Source organism: Schistocerca cancellata, chromosome 2, assembly GCF_023864275.1.
Source record: "Schistocerca cancellata isolate TAMUIC-IGC-003103 chromosome 2, iqSchCanc2.1, whole genome shotgun sequence".
In the NCBI taxonomy this organism is placed as follows: Eukaryota; Metazoa; Arthropoda; class Insecta; order Orthoptera; family Acrididae; genus Schistocerca; species Schistocerca cancellata.
Genome location: NC_064627.1, coordinates 603,460,385 through 603,479,320, shown reverse-complemented (window position 1 = coordinate 603,479,320; position 18,936 = coordinate 603,460,385).

Below are 18,936 nucleotides of genomic sequence, written 5' to 3'. Positions count from 1 at the left end.
AAAACCGGCGCGCTGCATCTTGAAATCTCTCCCGGACGAGGGGTTCCTCAGCCGCCTGATGGAGGAGGCGATGAGGAAAATCACGCGGCACATGGTAGATTCGGCGCAAGATCTTGTTTTGTAGTTGCTGGAGCCTCTGAATGTGAGAGGGGCAGCATTGCCCCAGACTTCACACGCATAGTTCATGACCGGACGGATGCACGTGCGATAAAGACGCAGTCCGTTGGCGACAGGAAGCGAGGAGGTTTCATTGAACATGGGGTACAATGCCCCAGCCCTCTGAGACGTCTTCCGGTGGACAGCGGAGACTTGAGCCTTCCATGTCAACTTGCGATCGAGAATGACCCCGAGGTAGGTAGCAGTCGTGGTCCAGGTGATGGCCTGGTTACAAAGCACCAGGGGTGGCACGTCAGGTGGGAGACGGCGAGTGAGGATCAGCCCCTGAGATTTGGTGGCGTTGAAGCTGATCCTCCAATCGGCGGCCCAACGCTCGAGGTCCTGCAGCGCAGCTTGCAGACGTCGGAGGACGGCGTCGATGTTGCGATGGCGCTAGAAGAGGGCCGTGTCATCAGCATAGATGGCACGACCAACCCTCGGGGAAACCGGCAGGTCGGAGGTGTAAACGGAATACAAGATCGGGCCCAGAACACTCCCTTGCGGCACGCCTGCAAGGACGGGGCGAACAGAGGAAGTCGTGCTGCCAACCCGGACGACAAAAGTACGTCCCGCAAGGTAGCTGGCAAGTAGGCGGACGAAGCACGAAGGGATGCCGAGGTGGAACAACTTGAAGAGCAGGCCGTGGTGCCAGACGGTGTCAAAGGCCTTTGACACATCCAGCAGGACAAGGCCGCAAAACTCCCGATTGTTGAAAGCCAGTGTCGCCTCCTCGACGACGCGGAGCAGCTGTTGAGTGGTGGAGTGGTGCTGGCGGAATCCAAACTGCTCCCGAGGAATGATATTGTCCTGGTGAAGCAGCCGGCCGAACCTAGAGAGGAGGATCCTCTCGAAAACTTTGCTCAACGTCGGGAGGAGACTGATGGGGCGATAATGCGCCGGCACCGTCCTGTTTTTGCCCGGCTTCGGGACCGCCACAACGACAGCCGTCTTCCAAGCTTCTGGGTACTGCAGCTGGACAAGGATGGCGTTGAAGAGAGCGACCACGTACAAGTTGCCAAGCCTGGGCATCATGCGGAGGACTCTCCCGTCAACGTTGTCGTGCCCAGGGGCCTTCTTCTGGGGAAGTCGTCGAAGATGGTCAGTGACCTCCCGTTCCGACGTCGGGACAATGGTGGCGTCACCGGGGTCGCCGTGGAGGAAGACAGGAAGTCTGGTCTCGACTGTGCGGACGTTCTCGTGGTCGACCGGCACCGCAAGGGGCCGGAAGTTGGCCTCGAAAGCCGTCGCCAAGGCCTCGGCTTGAGCGGCAGGCGTGTAGGCAGGTCCATCCGGTGTTGTGAGCGGCGGCATGTGTGGGCGATGGCGTGTGAGGGAACGGACCATCTCCCACGTGTCGGCCCCAGGATCAACGGAGGCAAGCTTCTCCTCCCACCGGCGTATACGATGAGCAGCAAGGGCAGCCTTGATGGTGCGGCGGAGATGATTGATGCGCCGCTTCAGCAGAGGCTGCCGTGTTTCACGCCACTCTCTGTTGAGACGGTTTCGTTCTCGGATAAGGGCCTGGATGGCTGCAGGAAGAGCTGGAGCCGCCACAGAGGAAACCCGCGGAGGCGGAGTGGAGTCAGCGACAGCCGTGGTGAGAGCTGCAGTCAGGTTGTGGAGAGCAGCATTGACATCGGTGTCCAGGGGAGGTGGCTCGGCAGGGAGGCGTTCCAGAACAAGCTGCTGGAAGCGCGGCCAGTCGGTCTTCCGGGTGTCGAGCTTGGCTGCTGGAGGAAGCGGAGTGACATACAGCCGAAAAAGCACCGGCAAGTGGTCGGAGCTCAAGGCGTGGAGAACGTCGGGGGTGACAAACCAGTCGACACCCTTGACGAGACAAATGTCCAAGACATCGGGAGCAGTACCATTCGGAGGGTAGTGCGTTGGCTCGTCAGGTCCATAGAGAGAAGCTCGTGCCCTCTCAGCAGCATGATAGAGCCGCCTCCCACTGACGTTCAGCGTCCGAGAATTCCAGAGCTGGTGCTTGGCATTAAGGTCCCCAGCGAGGAAGATCTCGTCCCCAGCACGGAGGAGAGCGTCAGCATCGTGGATGGTGAGGTGGCCTCGTGGCGGCCGGTACACGGAGAGAAAGATGACCGTCCCAAGGGACGTCTCCACTGCAACGGCCGTGGCTTCACAGGAGTCCAGACGTGGCAGAGGGACTCGGTAGTGCCGGAGTGTCCGCTTGACATAGATGGCTGTGCCACCGCCAGCCGTCAGCCTGTCGTCGCGATAGCAGACGTAATTCGGGGCGTTCGCTCGAAGGCCAGGCTTGAGGTGCGTCTCGGTGAGGAGACACACATCAACGCTGTAGTCCTGGAGAAACTGCCGGAATTCGAGAAGCGCTGGGAAGAGGCTATTCGCGTTCCACGTGACAGCCGTGAAGTTCTGGTGGCGCCTAAGGTTGCGAGCCATGGCCAGTGGATGTGGACGCCGTGGCGGTGGGGAAACTTCGGAGGGCTGCATGGACTGCAGCAGTGATGGCGGCCGGCAGCTGGGCCAGTGCGGCGGAGACAGCCACAAGGGTGGCCTGAACTTCTTTGAGGACCGCGATGAAATCATCAGCTGCAGCAGGAGGAGCAGGCCCGTCGTCAGGGCGTCGCGGAGGCTGGACAGCAGGGGCAGGAGGAGGCGTCGTCCGGCCCTGAAGGACGTCGGCGTAGCCAAGGTCTGCCCGAGCAGCAAGCAGGCGCCGCTGGGCGGGGTGGCGCGAAGGAGTAGCAGGCGGTGGCGCAGCTCGGCGCCGCAGCTGTCGGCCATCGGAGCGGGACGGCTCCCGCAAGGGAGGTAGTCCACGCTGGCGGCGGCTGGCTGCCTTGTGAACAGCGCAACCGCGGTAGCTGGCAGGATGAGCCCGCTTGCACAGGGCACAGGTGGCCGGTTCGTCCCGGGTCCGGGTACACTGCTGACTGAGGTGACCCTCGCCACACTTGACACAACGGGGCCGCATGCGACACAGGCGGGAAGTGTGGCCTGGCTCCTGGCAATTGTAGCATTGAACGAGGCCCTTCCGTGCGCGTAGCTTCTCGACAGTCACCGAAAGGTCATAAAACCGAGTGACTTGGTAAATTTGCCTGTTATCAGGTGTGTCAGGCAACACGATCTCCATCAAAGGGATGGGTCGCTGAGTACCAGGCATCTTCATTCGCGTGGTAGCAGTAGGCGCGAAACCCATAGTGATAAGGCCGTCCTTAAAGGCGTCTGCCTTCATCTTCAGCGGTATGCCTCTCATGGCAACCTTGAGAACTTTGGGACGCACGGTGGGGAAGGTGTAGTTCGGTATACCACGTGCACCAACCATGTCCATAACAGCAACGTAATCTTCAGTGGTGGCGACTGTCAGCTTCAGACGGTCTTCGCCGCAGTGTTTGGCGGTAAAAGCATTCTTCAGGTTGGCCTGGAGCCAGTCCCGAAGCGTCATGTAATCGTCAGGGTAGTCGATGACAATCGGTGGCAGCTTAGGGCCGGAACGACGTGTAGCATCGTCGGCGGTCGCCGGTGGAGGCTCGTCGGCATCTTCAGAGTCGGCGCCATCCGCTAGGGCGTCGTACGGATTAGCAGTAGGTACAGGGGCAACAGGGGTGCGCCGTCGTGGAGCCGCCCTCTTCTTAGGCGGCGGCTTCTTGAAGCCAGCGTCACTCGTACCAGAAGTGTGTTGGTCATCACTGGCTGACGCGACAGCCGATCTCTTGCGCTGAAGCACCCGCTGCGGGGCGCCGGTAGCGCAGTCTTCACGGGGAGGGTCCGTAGAGTAGTCCATCTCATCGTCCGGGTCTCGCGGGGTCGTCATATTCTCGTGGTCCGCCTGGGGTTGCCGGGTCGTCATAGGGGGAGCGCCCAATGGGGCCGCCGACGGCGCGGGCGCCGCCGGACGGCGATCAGACAGCTCCGGCGCGGCGGCGGCAGCTGCCGCGGCCGCGCGCGCGTCACATACATCCTCCTTGCTCGCCATCACGAACTCGAGTCGAGTGGGGCGTTCCCTTAGCCGTCCGCACCGCGGCTATATATATAAGAACGCTGCGCGAGGAAGGAAGGCCCCAGTTCTCTCCAGACGCTAAATAGCACGCCATCTGTGTCGGGAGTCGCGTTGCATCGGTATCACTGCTACAAACAGCCTCGGGTGCCGTATTAAGTTACTAGAGATACGCGGAACCGTGAAAGCATTTCAAGTGAAGGGTTAATTCTGGGATGATTTTCATTATCTAGCTTCAGTTTGCGTATTGTCGTATTTTCACGTGCCGTCGCGGGACAGACATTCTACCAATTATTTAGCGTGGCGTTTGATGAAATATTCTCATCAAATTTTGGCGAGCATTTTTTTTAACATTTAATTCGGACATTTATAGTTGCATCAGCGCATTAGACTCTGAACTGCTCTGTTAGTTAGGTTGTAGGGATACTTGTGTTTTTATCAGTGAATTTCAGAATATACTCAACTATTTTGGAAAATCGTTTTTTATTAGAAATCCCGGACAATCTCCTAATTCCTCAGAGCTATAAGCTGCAGCTATAATGGTATTCTCAGATGAAGTGGGCACTAGGAACTCTAATTACAGGCTTCACGTTTTGTTAAATCACTTTCTGGGGGCTAAAAAGTAAATAGAGAGCCAGAGTTGAGAACGGCGAAAGACAGCATTAACAACATTCTAAAAGCCTGAAACTGATTCAACATTTGTATTTCAAACATTTATACAGCAAAAATTTTATTTCCACGAGTTAACCGCCGCCCCACAAGCTACATCAAACCAGTCTCAGGACTGAAGATCGCAACAACAACAACAATCCTAATCGCCGTATCCCGCATCATAGGACCTTTGCTGCTGTGTACTAACGTCTGCGTGAGACCGGGTCATTTAGCAGATTACCTGGACAGGGACGCCGTCGCACGGTAAGAACGCTGCAATTTGAGGAAGCTGTCTTGCAGCATGTGGAGCGAGATCCTACAATCAGCACTCGTGCAATTGCGCGTGACATGAGGACTAATCAGACGAATGTAAAACAGTCCTTCGAGAACTATTGTTACGTCCATTTCACTTACCGCGCGTCCACAACCTGGAACCAGTTGGTTATCCACCCAGAGCACAGCTTTCGTAGTGGTACCTGGAACAGTGTGAAATGCATCCTACATTTCCATCCTCTGTATTGTTTACCGATGAAGCAACGTTCGGGCGTGATGGAGTATTCAACATACACAATTCGCATGTATGGAGTGAGGATAACCCACATGCCACAGTTACTAGCGCTCATCAAGTGCGGTTCTTCGTTAATGTGTGGGTCGGTGTTTTTGGGAACTGTTTAATTGGGCCGTATCTGCTACCTAGGCAATTAAATGGCAGGCACCATTACAATTTTCTCGCCAGAGCATTGCCAGAATTGCTGGAAGACGTCACGATCCCTACAAGACAACGCATGTGGTTACAACATGACGGGGCGCCGGCACATTTCATTCGTCGTGTGCGTTGATTCCTGAACAAAAGGTTCCCAGAAACGTGGGTTGGCAGAGGTGGTCCTGTACCATGGCCTGCACGATCCCCAGATATGTCCCCTCTGCACTTGTTGTTTGCGCAACCTTATTAACGCAACTCCTGTTGCATCAGAAGAGGAACTGGTTGCCCGGATAGTAGCAGCAGCAGGAACAATTCAGGATATTCCTGGAGTTTTTGCCCGTGTCAGACAGAACATGATGCGACGGTGTAGCCTTTGTTTACGTGTCAATGGAGGAATTTTTGAAAATCTTCTGTAATTGAAATTGGGTTGTGTTAATGTGTTGTCTCCTGGTCATAAAAAATGGAAAAGTGTTTGTTGGTTTGAATAATTTGTCGCCAGAGAAATCGTCCTGTACCGGTTTAAATACTCCTCGTAGGAAAAAATGACATTAGGGAAAAATATTTGTTTTGATGTCCCCTACAACGTCCCAGAGTTTGTCGGTTTAAATACTTTTCATCCTGTAGGTAGTCGTTTTTCCCTCGCTCTATCTGCGAGTGGAACAGGAAAGAAAATGACTACTAGTGATTAAAAAATGTTCAGATGTGTGTGAAATCTTATGAGACTTAACTGCTAAGGTCATCAGTCCCTAATCTTACACACTACTTAACCCAAATTAACCTAAGGACAAACACACACCGCCGGGACCAGCAGCCCCGTCTATGACTGCAGCCCCTTAGACAGCTCGGCTAATCGCGCGTGGCGCTACTATTGGTACATAGCACTCTCCGCCTCGCAACGTACGGTGGTTTGCGGAGTACCTGTATAGATGTAGATAACCAGAGGCCAGCCTTGGTAGTCCTTTTCTATGGCTCCCCAGACGACCGTAGACTGCAATCGACTTACATTCGCCTGTCACGTTAATGTGATCACCAGCCAAATCCGCTGCGAAACGTGCAGGAAGAGAGACAGTGATCTTGTGGAAGGTATAGACAGTGATCTTGTGGAAGGTACAGACAGGGACGTGGCGCATTCCGACATCAGTGCCGTGGCAAGCAGCGCTGGATTTCCCGGCTTAAGATCTATGGCGTGAACAGCCCGCTCGAGGTGGTGCCATACATTCTCGACTTAGTTTACATCAAGGGAGTTTGGTGTCCAGGGATACGGTAAACCCAACCAGGTGCTCTTCGAACAACGCACGTACACTGCGAGCTGTGTGACAGGCTGCACTGTCCTGCTGGTCGATGCCATAATGCTAAGAGGACAAAACATGTATGTGTGGATATGACAAGATGACCCACGGAGTGCCACGAAAATATTCTGCAGACCACAATGCCCCCTCTACCTCCCTGTACCCTTCCGACTATTGTTGTAATGTGTTTACTTTCTTAGATTTTTGGACAACGTGGTTGTGGAGATGAAGCAGCGATTAGTATTATTAATCAATTATTCAAAAACAGTCTTAATCGCGGAATGATAACAATAAATGCAATTAAGACTGTTTTTGAATAATTGTTTAGTATCCGTCCGATGGAGCATAAAACGTCGTTCATCTCAAAAGCCCATCTGTTGCCATTCAGTAGACGTCCAGTTTTCATAATGGTGAGGAAATTCCAGCCATTGTCGTCGATGATCAGCAGTCAGCACGGGAGCACGAACCAGGTGTGTGCTGCGAAGGCCCATAGGCAGAAACGCTCTCTGACCGTTTGTTGAGCAGACACTGTTGGTAGCCCCTCGGTTTATCTGGGTGGTCAGTTGCTCAACAGTTGCGCGTCTGTTTACCCGTGCACATTCCCGCAACTCAACCCTGTCATCTACGACCTATGGTGCACTATAGCTGCCAAGGCGCCGGATTCGGATAGCATCATTACGCCATGCACGGCATACTTTAACCACAGCGGCACGCGAACAGTTAACGGACTTAACTGTCTCAGAAATATTTCTTCCCCTGGCCCGAAAGCCAATGACCATGCCTTTTGGACGTCAGATAAATCGCTCCGTTTCTGCATTGCAACAACGACGATACTGTTTCCTGCGTCCCCGCGACACGCTTTAAATATCATCCACTGGTAGGGCAGCCACTTGACGTCTGTGATTGTTTATTGCACGTTGACGTCCAATATAGTCGGTGGTCCCATCAGTGTGACTGCACCATGTATTTTGAGTGAGGAACAAATAGTTGGGGGATTGACATCAACCTGGTTTACCATGAAGCTAGTGTATCAGATTTTGACACTGGTTTACGCTACAACTAAAAACTAGCGGCAGTTGTGCTGCGGACAAATGACAAATCACGTTAGAGGGAATAATAAACAATTTTTTTGTCAGTAGTGGTACTGCACGTTGCGCAAGAGGGAGAGGCCTGAAAGCTACACTAATGGCAATTAAAATTGCTACACCACGAAGATGACGTGCTACAGACGCGGAAGTTAAGCGACAGGAAGAAGATGCTGTGATACGCAAATGATTAGCTTTTCAGAGCATTCACGGCGCTGGTGGCGACACCTACAATGTGCTTATATAAGGAAAGTTTCCAACCGATTTCGCATACACAAACAGCAGTTGACCGGCGTTGCCTGGTGAAACGTTGTTGTGATGCCTTGTGTAAGGAGGAGAAATGCGTACCATCACGTTTCCGACTTTGATAAAGGTCGGATTGTAGCCTATTACGATTGCAGTTTATCGTATCGCCACATTGCTGCTAGCGTTGGTCGAGATCCAATGACTGTTAGGAGAATATGGAATCGGTGGGTTCAGGAGGGAAATACGGAACGCCCTGCTGGATCCCAACGGCCTCGTATCACTAGCAGTCGAGATGACAGGCATCTTATCCGCATGGCTGTAACGGATCGTCTTCATCCCTGAGTCAACAAAAGGGGACGTTTGCAAGACAACAACCATCTGCACGAACAGTTCGACGACATTTGCAGCAACATGGACTATCAGCTCGGAGACCATGGTTGCTGTTACCCTTGACTCTGCATCACAGACAGGAGTGCCTGCGATGGTATACTCAACGACGAACCAGGTTGAACGAATGGCAGAACGTCATTTTTTCGGATGAATCCAGGTTCTGTTTACAGCAACTTGATGGTCGCGTCCGTGTTGGGCGACATCGCGGTGAACGCACATTGCAAGCGTGTATTTGTCATCACCATACTGGCGCGATGGTGTGGGGTGCCATTGGTTACACGTCTCGGTCACCTCTTGTTCGCAGTGACGGCGCTTTTTGAACAGTGGACTTCACATTTCAGATGTCTTACGACCCGTGGCTCTACCCTGCAAAACCCTACATTTCAGCAGGATAATACACGACCGCATGTTGCAGGTCCTTTACGGGCTTTTCTCGATACAGAAAATGTTCGACTGTTGCCCTGGCCAGCACATTCTCCAGCTCTCTTACCAATTGAAAACGTCTGCGTCTGGTCGATGGTGGCAGAGCAACTGGCTCCTCACAATACGCCAATCACTACTCTTGATGAACTGTGGTATCGTGTTGAAGCTGCATGGGCAGCTGTACCTGTACACGCCATCCAAGTTCTGTTTGACTCAATGCCCAGGCGTATCAAGGCCGTTATTACGCCCAGAGGTGGTTGTTCTGGGTAGTGAGTTCTCAGGATCTATGCACCCAAATTGCGTGAAAATGCAATCACATGTCAGTTGTAGTATAATATATTTGTCCAATGAATACCTGTTTAGTATCTGCATTTTCCTCTTGGTGTAGCAATTTTAATGGCCAGTAGTGTATTTTCGGACTCGTGAGGCGGCACCCATTTCACACAGGGAGGTGAACGGAATGGAGCGGACGACGCTGCTGTGGTGACGTCAAAGGGCGGCTGCGAGGGTCAGGAAGACAGTGGCTGTGCCGGCGCGGCGAAACTTGTAATGAGGGCTGCTGCCACCGACAGCGGCGGCTAGGGGGGTGGCGAGCCCGCGGCGGTGTGACACCACCCCCCGCGGCCCGCCGTCATCTTCACACGCAGGTCTTCTCTAATTTTCTGTTTGCACACACACACACACACACACACACACACACACCGTTGAGCAAAATCTTCACGACCACTGCCCTCTGCGAGACTGAAGGCCTTCTGGCGAACTTGCGGGCACGTAATGCAGCAAAGAAAGTACATAAGCGGAGCTGAGACGAATGGCGAATCGTTCTGACGACGATATGGACGCCAGATGAAGAAATCCACCAACATAAGCGACTCTGGCAACTGATTAATTGCTATGGCTCTCCCACTGGGAGGGAGCATATGGCAAACGGCGAAACTAGTCGGCTGTTCTCGTGAGCATGCACGCAAATCGACTGAAGAATAGACAACAAGCCTTTGGATGTCTTCTCTTGATCACAGGATGTGGAGGTCGAAGACTTGCCCCCTCTACAAAGACCAGGATAGGCGACGATCTGTGACATACGTGACTTCAGAGTACAGTAATGATGCAGTCACGAGTGTTACAGAGAACACGGTTCAGCACATACAATTGAACATGGGGCTTTGCAACAGACGTACCTTAGCTGTTCCCATAATGACCGGACAACATCATCAGTCACTGCAGTGGGTCCAAGATGTTCGAGCTTCGGACATGGATCTACGTATCACATGGTCGGTTGAATTACGAGTCTTGTAACGCAAGGCATACGGTCGTGCATAGATACACCATCATTCAGGCAAACGGCTGCTCGAAGCATGCATCGCGCCAAGGACGCAGGCCGGTGGAAGCGGTTTATTCTGAGAGGGACTTTCACCTGGGCTTTCATGGTACCTATGGTAGTAATCGAAAACACCATGATAGCTGAGGACTACATGAACAATACTGCGGATCACACGCGTCCCTTCACACCTGATTTCTTACCCGATGATAATGGCATGTTGCAGCGTCGTAACAGTCCGTGTAACAAGGCGAGAATCGTACTACGGTGATCTGACGAGGATGATAGTGAATTTTGTCAATAAAATTGGTTTATCTGAACCAAATGGAACACATCTGGATGGCTATAGAGGTCCAGCTCTGCGCCGACAAACCACCATCTCGCAATTTAAGGGAACAGTATGACATGTGCGTTGAGGTCTAGTGTCACATGTCTCTGGAAACCTACCAAGAAAAGTGAACCATGCCACGCATAATATCTATTGTACTGTGTTCGAAAGGTAGACCTACATACTCTTCGTCTGGTGGTCATAATGTGTTGACTCATCCTAGCAAATCCAGGACACAACCTTTTCTTTTTAAGTACTCAGAAGGAATTGTGTATTGCAAAATTAAGATTCTGGAAAACCCAAATGATTTCTTCTTTCGACCCTTAGAATCCACGAACATTTTTGTCTGACATGAAAAAATGTTCAAATGTGTGTGAATTCCTGAGGGACCAAACTGCTGAGGTCATCGGTCCCTAGACTTACACACTACTTAAACTAACTTATGTTAATAACAACATACACACCCATGTCCGAGGGAGGACTCGAACCTCCGGTGGGAGGGGTGCGCTGCTGTCTGAGTTGACTCCACCATTATATTACAAAAATAAAATTGAAAACATCTTCAACGGCATCAGAGAAAAGACACTTATAGACTCTGAAGAGGGCTTACAGGTATAATCTGTCAAACTATAATGCAACAAATTCAGATTATTTTGCAGATGAGACAAATGCGTTCAGGAAAATATCAGCATTTAATATCTGTAGTAAACTCTAGGACGAATTTGAAACAAATACCCAACCAATTTTCAGCAAATCGAAATAAATAATTGCATCATAATTCAGTCATTCGGTTGAGTATCGGAAAACGCGGAGCATACATTGAGTGCAGCATCTGCAGCATACCACTGAAGTCAGTAATACTAATCAAATACCCTGGTGTGTTGCTAACACGCGGTATGGAGACGCAAAAAGACAAAGACCGATTTATAGCGAGAAGGAGCAAGGTAGTGTGTGGAAAAGAATCGTGTAGTGTGGGGAAAACGGACGAGAAAATAATCGGAACGCTTGAGCACTGGTGCTACAGAAGACTGTAGAAAATTAAATAGAGTAAAGAAATGCGGAAGTTTTGTGCAGAGTCAACGAGAAGAAATATATGCAAAACACTGCCTAAAAGAAGGAATAAGGTAATAGTGTAATAGAACACCATTACGCATTTCCATAGCGTGTTGTCAATATATTATATTACTTATTAGTAGTTATTCATTGTGAATATAGGAAGGAGACTACATAAAAAAATTTAAAAGTATGCTGCGATTACAATTGAACGCTTTATAAAGAGTTCTCCAACACGTGGCAGGGATGGTACAGTAATCAGTAATATACGCTGAAGAAACAAATAGTCGGTCTTGGTTGCAGGGTATATTTGTTATTTTTTTACCAATGACGCGTTTCGTCTGATTCAGGCATCTTCAGACTGGTTGAATATTAGGTGGCGTTAGGTCATGGGATACCGAGAATAGTAAACGTCCCAGTAAATAATTACCCTTGTCAAATATTCGGACACATTACGCCCGTTACATGTTGACACATGTGACGTAGTCCAATGAATGCAAAACAGGATGACGTCTACATACACCTATCACTATGCAAACACGTTGGAGGCGTAGGTGCTCATATGCGGGATCACATTGAGCTGTGCGCCAAGTGTCCGTGTTTCTTGTTCTAGATATTTTTTTGGCAAATCACGTGCTCTTTCAGTGTTATTTGCTCTTACATCAATAGCAAAATTTTCTATGTCGTTCAGGTGAGTGGTTTCTTCCAAGATATTTCAATTTATGAACTCACTCTATTTCAACTATCTGTGGTTCTGTGTATTTTGGGGTATTTTTTATATTTGTTACCAATTATAATGACCAGTTCTATTTTTCCTGCAAGATTTATTTAACTATTTGCTTCTGTCGAATTATCTGAAGGTACTGGTTTTGTGATTCAGATCCTTACACTTTTTTTGTGAAACAAAGTTCCGCAGTTCAACAATAAAAGTGATAAGCATTTTCCTTGTGCAACAGGATTATTTGTTTCACATGGCTCAGATATTTCTCCCACAAATTTTATTTTAGATTTCGTTTTTCTTAGAGTTACGCAAATTACGTTTGCTTATATTTCGTTAACCTACACTGATATTTACTTATTCACCATACACTTCAAATGATTTTTCATCGTTGTTTTCATCAATGACCTATAGTGTTGTCAATTTTATCAGACACTTTTCAGTGACGTAAATGCGACAGTGTTTCATCTGCAGACGAGCGAGTGAAATTGTTGAAACTCGATATCGAGGATTATTTATTGTTACAAAACATAACAATAAATAACCATCCAAGTTGAGTGCCAAGAATGTTATCCGCTCGTCTTACTAGACATAACACATCACGCACCAGATGCTACACTGGACTTTTTCGTTCTCTGGCATTTCAGAGCCTCGTGCCGCTGACTTACACAGCGTAAGTTGTAGTCCCGAGGTGTGCTTCCGGTCAGAAACGCTGGCATTTCTTAGGGCCCTGGTGTCGAGTATACATACAGGAAATTTCATTGTAACAGCTGCAACACTTATGGTTTATATTAGGAAACTGTGTATCTACCATTATGAAGTGTTTATTCTTTGTTAGTTAAAATCATTAATTTGTTACAGGAAATTAGAGTTCTGTAATATAAGTATATAACGAAAAAGGTAAATGATTGTTTAAAATAATGAATTTTTATAATATGTGTAACTTTATAAGATAAACAATATGTATTGGAAGCTGATTCATGCTTAGGGCACTTGTATTGTAAAATGTGAAAGATGTAGTGAAGTGCCCCCACAACAGAAGTAAGATAAATAAATGTCGTGTGACTAGGGCCTCCCGTGGCTATTGAAAGTAACTTCAATAACTGATATTAAATTTTCTTAAACTTACATTTCCGAAATATTGTGCCTAATTGGGCTGGCGACCGTTCATTTCTTCATTCTTATTTGAATTTTACTGCTTTGATTAACCCCAAAATTAAACTCTGCTTAGTTTTCTATTAATTGCATATTACAGTCCGATACTATTATTCATTGGATACACACGCGGTCAAAATTCCCAAAGCCTCTCAGAGGGTAACATTAGCTTGTGTGACGGCAGGCTAGTGTTATACAGCCCCAAGCTCAGCGTCCCATTATAAGTGGCCGATCATTATTTGCCGTGAATTCATCCCGCTGCTTTCGATTCAACAAAAAAATATCGTGTGCAGTGATGTGTTTTGTACTAGTGTAGCCATTACAACATCTGAAGGCCAAAAGTTTAACAGTCAGAATATTTTTTACAGTGAAATTCAGCTTGAAAGTAACAGGAACGAATCAAAAGCTTAGATTATAATCTGAATCCAGTACATGCAAAACACGAGGGCGCCTTTATTATTTTTTATGATTAAGCTGACAAGCACTACACAACATCTAGAGCGTCGGTATATTTCTTCATTAATTTTGTCTTTACTGTAACAAGACAAGATGGGCGAAACAATCAATTTCCAGATAACATTGTTGTACATTGTGAAAAGTAAAGTTTCACCGACCTTACTACAGTTTAATTCGTACGTATAAAAAGACTTACAACGCTTTTCTATATACTGGTAGGAAATACAAGTCGCATACATTATAAAAAGAGTAATCACGTTGTGCTGATAGCGAAATAACAAATGTCGTTTCCGTCAGTGCCAAAGATTTCCTGATGTGTTAATGCATGTGTTGCGTGGCGTGGTTCTGAAATTCTGCCAAGAAAAAAACACGAATGTTTCTGTTTGGGCCAAACAAATGTCAGAGGTTTAGAATTACGTCCACTTAACAGGTTGTTCACTCGTTTAAAGCTGGATCGTGTGTGTTTGCGGCGCAGTATAAACAGTACTTACTTCGAGAAAACTGGAGCCTCAATATGTAGCGTAAGAGAACAAGAGTTACTCAAAAAAATGGTTCAAATGGCTCTGAGCACTATGGGACTTAACATCTGAGGTCATCAGTCCCCTAGAACTTAGAACTACTTAAACCTAACTAACCTAAGGACATCACACACATCCATGCCCGAGGCAGGATTCGAACCTGCGTCCGTAGCAGTCGCGCGGTTCCGGACTGCAGCGCCTAAACCGCGTGGCCACCGCGGTCGGCAAGAGTTAACTCAAATAAAAAAAGGTAGTTTGGTACATTTGTCTGAAAACCGGCTAACGCTCCGTGCTACATGTTTTCTATAGATTTTGCAACACTTTGTATATTAAAAATATGTGCCTGCTTGTACTGCTATCCAAGTTTCTGCTTCAGAGTAAGGAACGCTGAAGTTGACTCGCATACTGAACGTACTGCACATACACTGTGAGAGACGGAAACGTTGTATGACGTGTCAGGTTACCAAAAATACTATTTAATCCGGGCTTTGCGGAGCCCAGCTTTCGTTCGTTGTTGCAAGACAGGAAATCACGTTGGTCAAATAGCAATAGTAAATTATCTGCAAAAATAAATTTTGTGCCAGAATACATCACGTGTAACTACCGTATGGATCAAAATTTTGCGTCACTGCTACTCTCTCTTTGTAACAGATGAATCAGTCCTTTATGCGATTTAGTGACTAGTGCGTGATCGGAGATTGAAGGCACAGGTCCAAGAATCCACTTTGTGCAATTTCCCTCCAAGGAGGGTGTTTGTCTACTCAGATGGTCGAGGATGACAGACACTCTACGAGGGGAGTTTAATAAGTGATGCAACACTTTTTTTTCCTGAAAGCAGTTTGGTTTTATTCAGGATACCAATACACCATATTACTCCACACTCTTTTGGCTACAAAACCTTATTTTTCAACATACGTCCGTTCAACGCGACGTTCTTACGCTACCCTACTGGGAGGGCCTGGTACCACACCTCTGGTCGACCTCGGAGCCAGCGTCTTGTTGCATCAACAACCTCCTCATCATCCACGTACTGCTTCCCGCGGTGAGCATTCTTCATTAGACCAAACAGTTGCTCTTTATGGTCTTCTGTTAGGCAGCGAGCAACCTAGCGGGCATTCAGCTAACGAACGACAGCACAGGTGCGCAGCGAGGTGTTTGATTGTTATCCGTCGATCACCTCGAATGAGAGTGTCCGCACGTTCCAACTTGCAGGAGTCGCAACCGTACGCGGTCGGCCGGCACGAGGGAGATCGGATAGGATTGAGTGACTGTGTTTCGATGATGACGGACGCCTCGCCAAACGACTCACTGTGCTTTTGTTCATAGTCAGGTCTCCGTAGACATTCTGAAAGTGATTATGAGTATAGTTCTCCGTCAAAAGCAACTCAGTTGCAGCTCTCTGCTTGGAATGAACCTCCGTTACAGATGCCATTTTGAAGGGTATGTACATCGCTGCGACAAGTCGGTACTTTATGAATCTATAGGAGACGAAGAGAGAATATTGCACGCCATCCTACAACAAATTCCGCATTTTTTCAGTCGAAATTCACCGTGGAAAAAAAGTGTTGCATTAATTATTCAACGCTGCCCATATAACTGCTTATAAATACTGAAGCGTCCTTCACGCCAGTCTTCATTGGTAATGGTTTTCTCGTATTTAAACTATTTCTCATCGAGTTAGTTTTCAGTCTCTCCTTACAGATCTTGGCGATGGTAATATGCGTCTCTATACACTCTTAGTGCAGTTCTACACATTTTTTTTCCAACGATAGATGACTTGGCGATAATCTTGCTTGTATGAGTCTATCATTTGGCTCTTCAGGAAACGTTTGCTATCGTGGTCCTCCTGGAAATACCTGCCAAGGTATGTTACGGAAACGTTGCAGAGTATAATGAAATACTTTTCCAGACTTCTCCATCGTTACACAAGTAATGAAATACATCAGTGTACACAAAACACAGCACTCTTATAGAACCCAAGAAAACATATGTGCACTACTCTTCCACCTTTCTTCAAGATACGTGCACGCGTTTATACTCTAAGCGAATAGCAGGCACAGTTCCGAAAAGAAATTCGACAAATGAGTAGCTCACGAAACTACACATGAACTCTCTCGCTTTCAAAACAATCACATAATGAGTTTCCAAACCATAGCGGCCTGGCACCGCGGGGAGCGCTGAATAACGTGCCACAGCCTGTCTATGTATTTTCCATCTCTTTGGTACCACGAATGCAATCAGTCAGTTATCAACAAACAAAAAAATTAATAACGTAACCATATTTTGTCACATAATATTCTTCGGAAGACATCTATTTTCGGTTTCGAAACAGGGAACAAGAGAACAATGGGAAAATTTTATATTTGTGGAAATGTGTGGTAAGGACTATGGGACCAAACAGCTGAGGTCATCGGTCCCTAGGCTTATGCACAACTTAATCTAACTTAAACTAAGGATAGCACACACACCCATGCCCGAAGGAGGACTCGAACCTCCGATGGGGGCAGCCGCGCGAACCGTGACAAGACGCCCCTAGACCGCACGGCTACCCCGCGCTTTATATTTGTTCAAAGAATTTAATCTTTTGCACTATTAATTATTAATAATGAGATAATATAGTGCATAATTCCAGAGACCAGCTCAAGTAACGCAATGGGCAGCGCGCTAGTTCGCGAAACAGCGACGTGAGACAAATCAGATCGAATACGCACAGCTCAATAATGAACATGGGCTGGTACACCTTGTAAGTAGGCTGTTTATATTTTCTTATTGGCAACGTTACGTAGCGCTCTGTATGAAAATCACTGGCTGTGCTGTGTGCAGTCTGTGGCTAGTTTGCATTGTTGTCTGCCATTGTAGTGTTGGGCAGATGGATGTGAACAGCGCGTAGCGTTGCGCAGTTGGAGGTGAGCCGCCAGCAGTGGTGGACGTGGGGAGAGAGGTGGCGGAGTTTTGAAATTTGTAATACTGGATATCATGAACTGCTATATACATTATGACTTTTGAACACTATTGAGGTAAATACATTGTTTGTTATCTATCAAAATCTTTCATTTGCTAACTATGCCTATCAGTAGTTAGTGCCTTCCATAGTTTGAATCTTTTATTTAGCTGGCAGTAGTGGCGCTCGCTGTATTGCAGTAGTTCGAATAACGAAGATTTTTATGAGGTAAGTGATTTGTGAAAGGAATAGGTTAATGTTAGTCAGGGCCATTCTTTTGTAGGGATTTTTGAAAGTCAGATTGCGTTGCGCTAAAGATATTGTGTGTCAGTTTAAGCACAGTCATGTATAATTTTTCTAAGGGGACGTTTCAACCTGCCACGCTGAGTGTGATCTTTAGGCAGTTTCACACATTAGTTTAGGAAAATGCTGGGCTGGTCTCCAAATTCAGACTCAGAAGATACGATACACAAATAGTGAAAATGTAATAACACACAGGACAAAGTTTACACGTTCCAGAGACAGTTGGCGCAGCCGGAGCGCCGCCCTTATGTTACCTTCACGACCGTGGCGTCAGGAAGGACATCTGGACACAGAAATAAATAATATAATAGAATGAAATTTTCACTTTGCAGCACTTCCCGGCATGTTAAAACTGTGTGCCGGACCGGGACTCGAAATTCGGAGCTTTGCCTTTTGCTGGCAGGTGCTCTACCAATTTTCCCCTTATTTTGTTCGTTATTTTTGGTCTGTGCGGACGTCATCGTTGAAAACTTCACCCAGTTATTATTTATTTATTTATTTTATTACATAGGGCAGCCAGCCCTCTATCCCAATACGCCGAGCAACCGTGCCAGCGACGAACTGAGCTGCCCTAGAGCAACTCCATGACCCCTCTTCACACCATCAGTTCCGCTATGTCTCTGCTGTATCGTTCCTTCCACTGGTGGTCTTCCAGGTTTCACAGGAGAGTTACTGTGAAGTATGGAAGGCAGGAGACGAGGTACTACCGGGAAGAAAACTGTGAGGATTGATCGCAAGTCGTGGCTGGGTCGCGCAGTTGGTAGAACACGTGCCGGTGAACGGCAAAGGTCCCGAGTTCAAGTCTCGGTCTGGCACACAGTTTTAATCTTCCAGGAAGTTGATGTCCTGACTGAGTGGCTGACTGACTCAACATCACCCAGTCGAAACCGCCAAGTTTAGAAACATGAAATTTGGAGAAGGTGTTTATTTTATACTGTAGCCATCGTTTAAGGAGGAATTTTTCGAAATTCCAACCCCAAGGGGGTGAAATAGCCGATGAGGGGGCTTTTTGAGAAATGTCGCTATTAGGGCAATTTTGAAGCTCGACCTACGAAAATTGGTATTTGGTTTCCAGATCAGAAGTAAAGAAATACGTGTTTCAACAGTTTTGGGAACTTAATCTTATGGTGGTGAAATAGTGGGTGAAAGCTTTTTTTGAAAGTATTTGATAACTGAAGAACTACTAAAGTAGTTTTAAAGTTACACCTATGAACACTGCTATTTGATTTC